The sequence below is a fragment of the Triticum urartu genome, chromosome 4A, assembly GCF_056163025.1.
Source record: "Triticum urartu cultivar PI428250 chromosome 4A, HENAU_Tu73, whole genome shotgun sequence".
NCBI lineage: Eukaryota > Viridiplantae > Streptophyta > Magnoliopsida > Poales > Poaceae > Triticum > Triticum urartu.
The window spans coordinates 361,600,176-361,614,033 of NC_141876.1; positions in this window are offsets into that span (position 1 = coordinate 361,600,176).

Sequence of the window (13,858 nt, forward strand, 5' to 3'; positions counted from 1 at the left end):
GCAGGCTCGCCCCCATCCTCGTCGCGACCGTCCCCGAGACCGAGCACCTCCTCACCATCGTTCACCTCGGGGCAGCACCCGGCACGGCGACCATCTTCCCCAAACACCCTCACGTAGAGGGTTGATTCTCCATCGTACTTGAAGTGGATGGCGCACCGCCGACCCAAGCCGCGTGCATGGGCGGACGTCTGCCAACCGCGGGCCAGGGCTATGTTGCCCGCGGCGGAAGTCGCGACTGCAACCCAAGAGGCCTTGCTGCAGCAACCATCCGCTTGCAGCCAGAGTCCGCCTGGACCGGAGGCCGGCAGCCCGTTGGCGAAGAAGCGCGGAAGTTGGAGCCAGTTGCCGGCCGGGTTCTCCGACCAGACGACAAACTCCGGCGACACTTCCACCGTGTGGAAGCGCGGACGGGGGGGGGGCACCAAAGCACGCCTCCCCTCGTCAGTTGGATCGCCGTGGCTGGGACGACCCACTCCACATGCCGTGGCACCACTCCGACAGTGGGCCATGATAGGGGACACGGTGTGCTTGCACGGACGACCATGTCCGCGCTTGGGCGCCGGCGAGCCGGGTCCCTCGCGAGGGGCCTTTCCCTTCTCGGCGGCGGAGAACTTCCTTCGTGGTGCCATTGGTGGCACAACGAGCAACGAAGCGAGGAAGAAGAAGCTAGTAGTGGAGTGAGGAAGAAGAAGCAGCAAGCGAGGAAGAGATGGGCGACGGGGGCTCCGCCCCCTCCCCATTTATAGCAAGAGAATGCCAACCGGCACCTCGCATGACCGCAGGTAATGATGGTTTCCCTTGCATGTCGCAGGGACTCGTCAAGTCGTGCAGTCGCCGAGGCAGCATGGGGAAGCAGAGACGGCCACGACCAATCAACCGCCACGGGTCAACCAAGGACGCAGGCTTTGGGGGCCCGTGGCGCTCCGTACTTGGCCCTTGGCTTCGCCGCGAAGCCAAGCCCGAGCGCACCTTGGGCCTGGGGGCTATTGTCGGCGTCCTGGGAATGGGGGTCCCCAGACTTGCTTGCCTGTGGCCCGCTGCGTGGCTAAGCCAGCAGGCCGTACGATCCATCTTCATCAACAAGGCATCCAAGACCCTCGCGAGGGGCCAAGCCTCGCAAGGAGGACGACACGAGACCTCCTCTAGAGTGGCCTAGTCAGGCAGGCTCACGAGGAGCGGAGATATCAAGGTGATGCGAACCTCACGAGGCTCTCGTGACGTGAGCCATGACGATCGACACAAGGCGGGCGCCAGGCAGGCGCCAGCACGCGCAGCGTCCTTGTTTCCTCTTTGGTGCTAAGGAAACTAGCGCAGGCTAGGAGTACCGAGGCATTAGGCAAAGGTTGCCATTTTGGTGCAACAAGACCAAGACCAGAAGGACGACAAGACAGAGGTCATCGCGGAGCCCAAGACGGCGACACCACCAGAGCCTTTCGCAGGCGCAGACCACCTTTTGTTAGGATAGCTTGTACTAGCCTCCCCCTTCAAATTAGCCCGCCGTTATTGGCTCCCTTCCTGCTCAATACTCCCTCCGTTCCTTGATATAATGTGTATAGATTTTTGAGAAGAAGTCCGAAATATAAGGTGTATTGCATTGCACCACTCATTTGGATAATTTTTGTAGGGATTTGATTACATTTCCTTATATCAGGCAAGCTCCTCTATTTCCTCATGTCAATTAGTCAGGTGTAATCTCGCCCAAAACTTGTGAAATTTTCACTCCACGTGCGTTCTTTAATTTCCGTGCCAAAAACTATACACCCTATATCTAGGAACGGAGGGAGTATTTGGGAAGAGGCTGTTCTTCCCCTTGTATTGTTCATCATCAGCCCAAGAGGCAATCCACCACCACCGCATTGGAGTAGGGTGTTACACCACAAGGGTCGCCCAAACCAGTATAAATCCTGTGTCTTTCTGTGTTGTGAGTTCGTCGAGTTCGTCTGCGAGATCTTAGCGAGCTAGGGCGTAGATCGGTAGGAGGGAAAGACTTCGCGCGCACCCCAATGTTCGAACCTTAAGGGTTTGCCGGAACCCCACATCCGACAACAACAAAAGAGACTCGACAAAACAAATCATGGGTTTCCCCTGTAAAGAGGCACGGCAAAACAAATCATGGGTTTCCTCACTTGTCATAGATGGGCTCGTTCCCGTGGGAAGAGCATGGGCCCTGGATGAACTCCATGTTGTCGCAGATGGGCTCCTTCCCCTTGGAAGAGCACGACTATAGGGTGCCCTCCCTGATGTCGCTGACGGGCTCTTTCCCCTTGGAAGAGTCCGAGAGGGTGCCCTCCTCGTGGTTGCTATCGATGAGGTCTGACTTGGAAGCTGTGGATCCCAAGCCAGCGTCGCAGAATGTGTCCTTCAGAAATATCAAAAGGGGCTCGATGGCAATGTAGGATGGCAAATTGTTGACACCGAGCCAGAGGAGATAAGCGGCGGGGCCATGGATGAGATCGACGGTGGTTGAACCCGACGGGTTGGGGGTGGGCCACTTAACCTGTGACATAGCCCACCTCAGGCCGTCGCTGTTGATGACCTCGATGTCATAGCCGGCGGCCGAGACATGCCCGCATACTCTAGCCCGCTGCTTGAGTGCCTGCCGCCAGTAATGGTTGCCATCTTCCTCAGCGACATCGGGCGAAGAGACCGCGATACACCTCTTTTGGTCCAGTCGCTCCTCGAGCTCCATGGGAAGGGTAGCCAGGCTTAGGCTGCTACACTCTGGAGTGGGGATGAGGATGGGGATCTGTGGGAAAGGGGGTGTTTGGCAGGCATCATCTAAGAAACTCAGGGCGGCCTGGGTATGGAGATCGGTGGGTAAGCTGCACGGGCAAACCGACAGATGTTGACAATGGAGGCCTTGCAGCAGCGGGGAACTTGCTACGGTTTCGAGCGAGGGAGGGGGTCTTGATACGTCTCCAACGTATCTATAATTTTTGATTGTTTCATACTATTATATTATCAATCTTAGATGTTTTACAATCATTTTATAGTCATTTTATATCATTTTTTGCTACTAACCTATTGACATAGTGCCAAGTGCCAGTTGCTGTTTTCCATGTTTTTTACATCGCAGAAAATCAATATCAGACAGAGTCCAAATGCCTCGAAACTTTATGGAGAATTTTTATGGGCCAGAAGGAACACAACGGGCCCTGGCTGCGCCTGGGGGTGCCCCAAGGGAGGCACAACCCACCAGGGCACGCCAGGAGGCCCAGGCGCGCCCTGGTGGGTTGTGCCCACCTCAGGTGCCCCCCGGACCGCCTCTTTGCTCTATAAATACCCCAATATTCTAGAAACCGTAGGGGAGTCGACGAAATATTCATCTAGCCGCCACAGAGTCCAGAACTACCAGATCCAATCTAGACACCATCTCTGATGGGGTTCACTACCTCCATTGGTGCCTCTCCGATGATGCGTGAGTAGTTCTTTGTAGACCTTCGGGTCTGTAGTTAGTAGCTAGATGGCTTCATCTCTCTCTCTCTCTCTCTCTCTCTTGATTCTCAATACAATGGTCTCTTGGAGATCCATATGATGTAACTCTTTTGCAGGTGTGTTTGTTGGGATCGATGAACTTTGAGTTTATGATCAGTTGATACATCTCCAACGTATCTATAATTTTTGATTGTTCCATGCTATTATATTATCAACCATGGATGTTTTATATGCATTTATATGCTATTTTATATGATTTTTGGGACTAACCTATTAACCTAGAGCCCAGTGCCAGTGCCAGTTTCTGTTTTTTCCTTGTTTTTGAGTTTTACAGAAAAGAATACCATACGGAGTCCAATTAACGTGCCAATTTTTGACGATTTTTTATGAACCAAAAGAAGACCCCGTAGTAAAAGAGTTGGGCCAGAAGAGTCCCGGGCTGTCCATCAGGGTGGGGGCGCGCCCACCCCCCCGGGCGCGTGGGCCGACCTCATGGACGACTCAGGCACCTTCTTGACGTGAGACCGATGACAAAAATTCCTACAAATACAGAAACCTCCAGAAAATAACCTAGATCGGGAGTTCCGCCGCCGTAAGCCTCTGTAGCCACCGAAAACCAATCTAGACCCGTTCCGGCACCCTGCCAGAAGGGGGAATCCCTCTCCGGTGGCCATCTTCATCATCCCGACGCTCTACATGACAAGGAGAGAGTAGTTGACCCTCAGGGCTGAGGGTATGTACCAGTAGCTATGTGTTTGATCTCTCTCTCTCTCTCTCGTGTTCTTGATTTGGCACGATCTTGATGTATCGCGAGCTTTGCTATTATAGTTGGATCTTATGATGTTTCTCCCCCTCTACTCTCTTGTGATGGATTGAGTTTTGCCTTTGAAGTTATCTTATCGGATTGAGTCTTTAAGGATTTGAACACATTTGATGTATGTCTTGCATGTGCTTATCTGTGGTGACATTGGGATATCACGTGATCCACTTGATGTATGTTTTGGTGATCAACTTGCGAGTTCCGTGACCTCGTGAACTTATGCATAGGGGTTGGCACACGTTTTCGTCTTGACTCTCCGGTTGAAACTTTGGGGCACTCTTTGAAGATCTTTGTGTTGGTTGAATAGATGAATCTGAGATTGTGTGATGCATATCGTATAATCATACCCACGGATACTTGAGGTGACATCGGAGTATCTAGGTGACATTAGGGTTTTGGTTGATTTGTGTCTTAAGGTGTTATTCTAGTATGAACTCTATGGTAGATCGAACGGAAAGAATAGCTTTGTGTTATTTTACTACGGACTCTTGAATAGATCGATCAGAAAGGATAACTTTGAGGTGGTTTCGTACCCTACCATAATCTCTTCGTTTGTTCTCTGCTATTAGTGACTTTGGAGTGACTCTTTGTTGCATGTTGAGGGATATTTATATGATCCAATTATGTTATTATTGTTGAGAGGACTTGCACTAGTGAAAGTATGAACCCTAGGCCTTGTTTCCTAGCATTGCAATACCGTTTACGCTCACTTTTACCACTTTCTACCTTGCTGTTTTTATATTTTCAGATTACAAAATCCTATATCTACCATCCATATTACACTTGTATCACCATCTCTTCGCCGAACTAGTGCACCTATACAATTTACCATTGTATTGGGTGTGTTGGGGACACAAGAGACTCTTTTTTATTTGGTTGCAGGGTTGTTTGAGGGAGACCATCTTCATCCTACGCCTCCCACGGATTGATAAACCTTATGTCATCCATTTGAGGGAAATTTGGTACTGTCCTACAAACCTCTACACTTGGAGGCCCAACAACATCTACAAGAAGAAGGTTGTGTATTAGACATCAAGATCTTTTCTGGCGCTGTTGCCGGGGAGGTTAGCGCTTGAAGGTATATCTTTAGATCTTGCAATCGAATCTTTTTGTTTCTTGTTTTATCACTAGTTTAGTTTATAAATGAAAACTACAAAAAATGGAGTTGAGGGTGCCACATATGCTTCATCTTTTTAATATCTTTCATGAAAATAAGGATTCCGATAATTGTGCCAAAATGCTAGAAGAATGCATTAAAATGTTTGGCACTAAATATTTTAATGATGAGCATGATTGCAATGTTGTTAGTATGAACTCTTTGAATATCCATAGTACTAATGATGGTTGCACTAGTCATGATGAAAATATCTCATATAAGCATCTCAATTTTTGTGGAGTGCATAGAGTTTGCAAGTACACACTAAATAGTGAAGGTAGATTTTGCAAGAGGCATAAGTATTTAGAAACTAAGTGGTTGCAAGAAAGGCTAGATGCTTGTGCTAAAGATTTAAAATTTCTTTGCCATTCTTGTGAACTTTGCAATGAACGTGATCATTTAAATATCCAATGCAAATTGTTTCATGATCGAATCATGTCCAAAAATTGTGATGACTTGATTTCCCTTGCACATCATAATGAACTTAGTTTGCTTCTGGGTTATGAAGAAATGAAACGTATAACTAAGGATATTCCAGAATTTTCCCTTGATAAAGTTCTTGATTTTGATCCAGAGGAAATTTGTATGTATTGTGCCGTGAATTGCATTGAAAATCCTTATATTGCCAATTACATAAAACTCAAGAAAACAATTACAAGATGAAGAGAATACTAATGAAAGGGAAGAGATTCCCCAATATCCTCCTATTTTTTCTTATGATGAATCAGGTAACGAGGAGGAGCCTTTTATTCAACCAATCTCATTAATAAGGAGCTCCAAAAGGAGGATTGAACCCGCACATGATGTAAAGAAGAGAAATAAATGACGGAGAAGCAAAGGTAAAAAGGTATCTATCCCAAATGATGTTGCTCCCAGTACTCATTGTGATGATGATAATTGTTATACTATTGGTGCTATCCATACTATTAATGATGAGAGTGATTATGCTTATGATATAAAAAGGCCCAAGCTTGGGGACGCTATGTTTGATGAGAATGACATGTTTGAGTATTTATTTTCTGCAATTAATGTTTGTCCCAAGCTTGGGGAAGCTATGTTTGATGAAGATGATATTTTTTGTCTCCCAAGTTTTGATGAGCAAATTTATTATGATAATAGCATGCCTCCTATTTATGATGATTATATTGATGAAAGTGGGTTTGGAAGAGTGTCAACTTTAGGAAGTAATGATCCCACTATTTTGGAGGATGTTGAATCTTATTTGACAATTATGAAAGTGGATTTGGAGAGGTCATGACTTTATTTAGTAATGATTCCACTATCCTGGAAGAGGTTTCAATTGATTATGATGAGAAAAAGTTGCTACTTATGATGATTATTGTGATAACACTTATGCTATAAAAAGTAGTGATGATTATATTTATAAAACTTGTCATGATCATGATTACCCTCTTTCTGAACACTACTCTTTTAATGTGGAAACAATTTATAGTATTCGAGTTTCTTATGATACTCCCACTATTCCGATTGAGAAGAATCTTGCTTATGTGGAGAATAGTAAATTTTCTATGCTTGTAGATCATGAAAAGAATGCTTTATGTGATGGTTATATTGTTGAACTCATTCATGATTCTACTGAAAATTATTATTAGGGAGGAATATATGCTTGTAGGAATTGCAATAATATCAAGTTTCCTCTCTATGTGCTTAAAGTTTTAAAGTTATGCTTGTTTTGCCTTCCTATGCTAGTTGATTATTGTTCCCATAAGTTGTTTGCTCACAAAATCCCTATGCATAAGAAGAGGGTTAGACTTAAATGTTCTAGTCATATTCTTCATGATGCTCCCTTTATATTTCAATTCTTATCTTTTATGTGAGCATCATTGAAATCATCATGCCTAGCTAGGGGCGTTAAACGTTAACGCTTGTTGGGAGGCAACCCAATTTTATTTTTGTTCCTTGTTTTTTGCTCCTGTTTAGTAATAAATAATTATTCTAGACTATGTTTATATGTGGTTTTATGTTTTAATTAGTGTTTGTGCCAAGTAGAACCTTTGGAAAGACTTGGGTGAAGTCTTTGTGATCTTGCTGTACAAAGCAGAAACTTTTGCGCTCACGAGATTAGCTTCCATGTTTTACTGGAGAGCGCGATTAGGTTGATTATTTTTGTAGATGATTAATAGACAAATTCCTCAGGTGCAACAATTTATTTCAGAATTTTTGGGGTTACAGAAGTATACGTTTGATACACATTACTACAAACTGTTCTGTTTTTAAGAGATTCGGTTTTCTATGTATTGTTTGCTTATTTTGATGAAACTATGAGTAGTATTGGAGGGTATGAACCATAGAGAAGTTGGAATAGAGTAGATATTACACCAATATGAATTTAGAATGATTTAACAACAGTACCAAAAGTGGTGATTTTATTTTCTTATACTAACGGAGCTTACGAGTTTTCTGTTAAGTTTTGTGTTGTGAAGTTTTCAAGTTTTGGGTAAAGATTTGATGGACTATGGAATAAGGAGTGGAAAGAGCCTAAGCTTGGGGATGACCAATGCACCCCAAGGTAATATTCAAGGACAACCAAGAGCATAAGCTTGGGGATGCCCCGGATGGCATCCCCTCTTCCGTCTTCATTCATCGGTAACTTTACTTGGAGCTATATTTTTATTCACCACATGATATGTGTTTTGCTTGGAGCGTCATTTTATTTTCTTTTGTTTTGCTTGCTGTTTGAATAAAATACCAAGATCTGAAATTCTTAAATGTTAAAGAGTCTTCACATAGTTGCATAATTATTCGACTACTCATTGAGCTTCACTTATATTTCTCGGAGTAGTTTGTCGTTTGCTCTAGTGCTTCACTTATATCCTTTTAGAGCACGGAGGTGGTTTTATTTTGAAGAAATAGATGAACTATCATGCTTCACTTATATCATTTTGAGAGTCTCTAAACAGCATGATAATTTGCTTTGGTTATGAAACTAGTCCTAATATGATAGGCATCCAAGAGGGATATAATAAAAACTTTCATATAAAGTGCATTGAATACTATGAGAAGTTTGATACTTGATAATTGTTTTGAGATATGAAGATGATAATATTAGAGTCATAGTAGTTGAGTAATTGTGAATTTGAGAAATACTTGTGTTGAAGTTTGCAAGTCTCATAGCATGCACGTATGGTAACCGATGTGTGACAAATTTGAAGCATGAGGTGTTTCTTTGACTGCCTTCCTTATGAGTGGCGGTCGGGGACGAGCGATGGTTTATTCGTACCAATCTATCCCCCTAGGAGCACGTGCGTAATGGTTGGTTTTTGATGACTTGTAGATTTTTGCAATAAGTATGTGAGTTCTTTATGACTAATGTTGAGTCCATGGATTATACGCACTCACACCTTTCCATCATTGCTAGCCTCTTCGGTACCGTGCATTGCCCTTTATCACCTTGAGAGTTGGTGCAAACTTCGCCTGTGCATCCAAACCCCGTGATATGATACGCTCTATCACACATAAACCTCCTTATATCTTCCTCAAAACAGCCACCATACCTACCTATTATGGCATTTCCATAGCCATTCCGAGATATATTGCCATGCAACTTTCCACTGGTCCATTAATCATGACACACATCATCATTGTCATTTGCCTTGCATGATCATGTAGTTGACATCGTATTTGTGGCAAAGCCACCGTTCATAATTTTTCATACATGTCACTCTTGATTCATTGCCTTTCCCGGTAAAGGATTTGAGAACACTTGATGTATGTCCTGCATGTGCTTATCTGTGGTGACAATGGGATATCACGTGATCCACTTGATGTATGATTTGGTGATCAACTTGCGAGTTCTGTGACCTCGTGAACTTATGCATAGGGGTTGGCACATGTTTTCGTCTTGACTCTCCGGTAGAAACTTTGGGGCACTCTTTGAAGTTCTTTGTGTTGGATGAATAGATGAATCTGAGATTGTGTGATGCATATCATATAATAATACCCACGAATATTTGAGGTTACATTGGAGTATCTAGGTGACATTATGGTTTTGGTTGATTTGTTTCTTAAGGTTTTATTCTAGTATGAACTCTATGATAGATCGAACGGAAAGAATAGCTTTGTGTTATTTTACTATGGACTCTTGAATAGATCAATCAGAAAGGATAACCTTGAGGTGGTTTCATACCCTACCATAATCTCTTCGTTTGTTCTCCGCTATTAGTGACTTCGGAGTGACTCTTTGTTGCATGTTGAGGGATAGTTATATGATCCAATTATGTTATTATTGTTGAGAGAAACTTGCACTAGTGAATGTATGAACCCTAGGCCTTGTTTCCTAGCATTGCAATACCGTTTATGCTCACTTTTATCATTAGTTACCTTGCTGTTTTTATATTTTCATATTACAAAAACCTATATCTACCATCCATATTGCAGTTGTGTCACCATCTCTTCGCCGAACTAGTGCACCTATACAATTTACCATTGTATTGGGTGTGTTGGGGACACAAGAGACTCTTTGTTATTTGGTTGCAGGGTTGCTTGAGAGAGACCATCTTCATCCTACGCCTCCCACGGATTGATAAACCTTAGGTCATCCACTTGAGGGAAATTTGCTAATGTCCTACAAACCTCTGCACTTGGTGGCCCAACAACGTCTACAAGAAGAAGGTTGTGTAGTAGACATCAAGCTCTTTTTTGGCGCCATTGCCGGGGAGGTTAGTGCTTGAAGGTATATCTTTAGATCGTGCAATCGAATCTTTTAGTTTCTTGTTTTATCACTAGTTCAGTATATAAAAGAAAACTACAAAAAAATGGAATTGAGGGTACCTCATATGCTTCATCTGTTTAATATCTTTCATGAAAATAAGGATTCCGATAATTGTGCCAAAGTGTTAGAAGAATAATGCATTAGAATGTTTGGCACTAAATCTTTGAATGATGAGCATGATTGCAATGTTATTAGTATGAACTCTTTGAATATCCATAGTACTAATGGTGATTGCACTAGTCATGATGAAAATGTCTCTTATAAGCATGTCAAATTTTGTGGAGTGCATAGAGTTTGCAAGTACACACCAAATAGGGAAGATAGATTTTGCAAGAGGCATAAGTATTTAGAAACTAAATGGCTGCAAGAAAGACTAGATGCTTGTGCTGAAGATTTAAAATTTCTTTGCCATCCTTGTGAACTTTGCAATGCACATGATCATTTAAATACCCAATGCAAATTGTTTCATGATCGAATCATGTCCAAAAATTGTGATGACTTGATTTCCCTTGCGCATCATAATGAACTTAGTTTGCTTCTGGGTTATGAAGAAATGAAACGTATAACTAAGGATATTCCAGAATTTTCCCTTGATAAAGTTCTTGATTTTGATCTAGAGGAAATTTATGTGTACTTTGCGGTGAATTGCATTGAAAATCCTTATATTGCCAATTACATAAAGACAAGAAAACAAATAGAAGATGAAGACAATACTAATGAAAGGGAAGAGACTTCCCAATATACTCCTATTATTTCTTATGATGAATCAGGTAACGAGGAGGAGCCTCCTATTCAACCAATCTCATTAATAAGGAGCTTCGAAAAGAGGATTAAACCCACACATGATGTGAAGAAGAAAAATAAAAGACGGAGAAGCAAAGGTAAGAATGTATCCCTCCCAAATGATGTTGCTCCTATTACTCATTATGATGATGATAATTTTTATACTATTGGTGCTATCCATACTATTAATGATGAGAGTGATTATGCTTATGATATGAAAAGGCCCAAGCTTGGGGATGCTATGTTTGATGAGAATGACATGTTTGAGAATGTATTTGCTGCAATTAATGTTTGTCCCAAGCTTGGGGATGCTACGTTTGATGAAGATGATATTTTTAGTCTCCCAGGTTTTGATGAGCAAATTTATTATGATGATAGCATGCCTCCTATGTATGATGGTTATATTGATGAAAGTGGGTTTGGAAGAGTGTCAACTTTAGGAAGTAATGATCCCTCTATTTTGGAGGATTTTGAATCTTATTTGACAATTATGAAAGTGGATTTGGTGAGGTCATGATTTTATTTAGTAATGATTCCACTGTCTTGGAAGAGATTTCAATCGATTATGATGAGAACAAAGTTGCTACTTATGATAATTATTGTGATGACACTTATGCTATAAAAAGTAGTGATGATTATATTTATAAAAATTGTCATGATTATGATTACCATTTTTCTGAACATTACTTTTTTAATGTGGAAACAATTTGTAGTATTCGAGTTTCTTATGATACTCCCACTATTCTGAATGAGAAGAATTTTGCTTATGTGGAGAGTAGTAATTTTTCTATGCTTGTAGATCATGAAAGTAATGCTTTATGTGATGGTTATATTGTTGAATTCATTCATGATGCTACTGAAAATTATTATGAGGGAGGAATATATGCTTGTAGGAGTTGCAATAATATCAAGTTTCCTCTCTATGTGCTTAAAATCCGGAAGTTATGCTTGACCTTCCTATGCAAGTTGATTCTTGTTCCCATAAGTTGTTTGCTCAAAAATCCCTATGCATAGGAAGTGGTTTAGACTTAAATGTGCTAGTTATATTCTTCATGATGCTCTCTTTATGTTTCAGTTCTTATCTTTTATGTGAGCATCATTTAAATCATCATGCCTAGCTAGGGGCGTTAAACGATAGCGCTTGTTGGGAGGCAACCCGATTTTATTTTTGTTTCTTGCCTTTTGATTCTGTTTACTAATAAATAATTCATCTATCCTCTCTTATGATTGAGTTTTTATGTTTTAATTAGTGTTTGTGCCAAGTAGAACCTTTGGGAAGACTTGGGGAAAGTCTTTGTGATCTTGCTGTAAAAAATAGAAACTTTTGCACTCACGAGATTTGCTGCTATGTTTTACTGGAGAGTGCTACTTAGTTGATTATTTTTGAAGATGATTAATAGATAAATTCCTCACGTCCATCAATTTATTTTATAATTTTTGGGGTTCCATTAGTATACGTTTGATCCAGATTACTTCAGGCTGATCTGTTTTTGACAGATTCTGTTTTCTATGTGTTGTTTGCTTATTTTGATGAATCTATGAGTAGTATCGGAGGGTATGAACCATAGATTAGTTGGAATACAGTAGATATTACACCAATATGAATTTAGAATGAGTTCGCAACAGTACCTAAGTGGTGATTTATTTTCTTATACTAACGGAGCTTACGAGTTTTCTGTTAAGTTTTGTGTTATGAAGTTTTCAAGTTTTGGGTAAAGATTCGATGGACTATGGAATAAGGAGTGGCAAGAGCCTAAGCTTGGGGATTCCCAAGGCACCCCAAGGTAATATTCAAGGACAATCAAGATCCTAAGCTTGGGGATGCCCCGAAAGGCATCCCCTCTTTCGTCTTCATTCATCGGTAACTTTACTTGGAGCTATATTTTTATTCACCACATGATATGTGTTTTGCTTGGAGCGTCATTCTATTTTCTTTTGTTTTGCTTGCTGTTTGAATAAAATACCAAGATCTTAAATTATTAAATGTTAGAGAGTCTTCACATAGTTGCATAATTATTTGACTACTCATTGATCCTCACTTATATCTTTTGGAGTAGTTTGTCATTTGCTCTAGTGCTTCACTTATATCTTTTAGAGCACGGCGGTGGTTCTATTTTATAGAAATAATTGATCTCTCATGCTTCACTTATATCATTTTGGGAGTCCTTTAGAACAGCATGGTAATTTACTTTGGTTATAAATTTTAAATGCTAAGAGAAGTTGGATGCTTGATAGTTGTTTTGAGATATAAAGGTGGTAATATTAGAGGTGTGTTAGTTGAGTAATTCTGAAATTGATGAATACTTGTGTTGAAGTTGGCAAGTCCTGTAGAATGCACATATGGTAAATGTTGTGTGACAAATTTGAAACATGGGATGTTCTTTGATTTCTTTCCTTATGAGTGGCGGTCGGGGACGAGCGATGGTCTTTTCCTACCAATCTACCCCCCTAGGAGCATGCGCGTAGTGCTTGGTTTTGATGACTTGTTGATTTTTGCAATAAGTATGTGAGTTCTTTATGACTAATGTTGAGTCCATGGATTATACGCACTCTCACCCTTCCATCATTGCTAGCCTCTTCGGTACCGTGCATTGCCCTTTCTCATCTTGAGAGTTGGTGCAAACTTCGCCGGTGCATCCAAACCTCGTGATATGATACGCTCTATCACACATAAGCCTACTTATGTCTTCCTCAAACCATCCACCATACCTACCTATTATGGCATTTCCATAGCCATTCCGAGATATATTTCCATGCAACTTTTCACCATTCCATTTATTATGACACGCATCATCATTGGCATATTGCTTTGCATGATCATGTAGTTGACATCGTATTTGTGGCAAAGCCACCATGCTTAATTTTTCATACATGTCACTCTTGATTCATCACAATCTCGGTACACCGCTGGAGGCATTCACATAGAGTCATA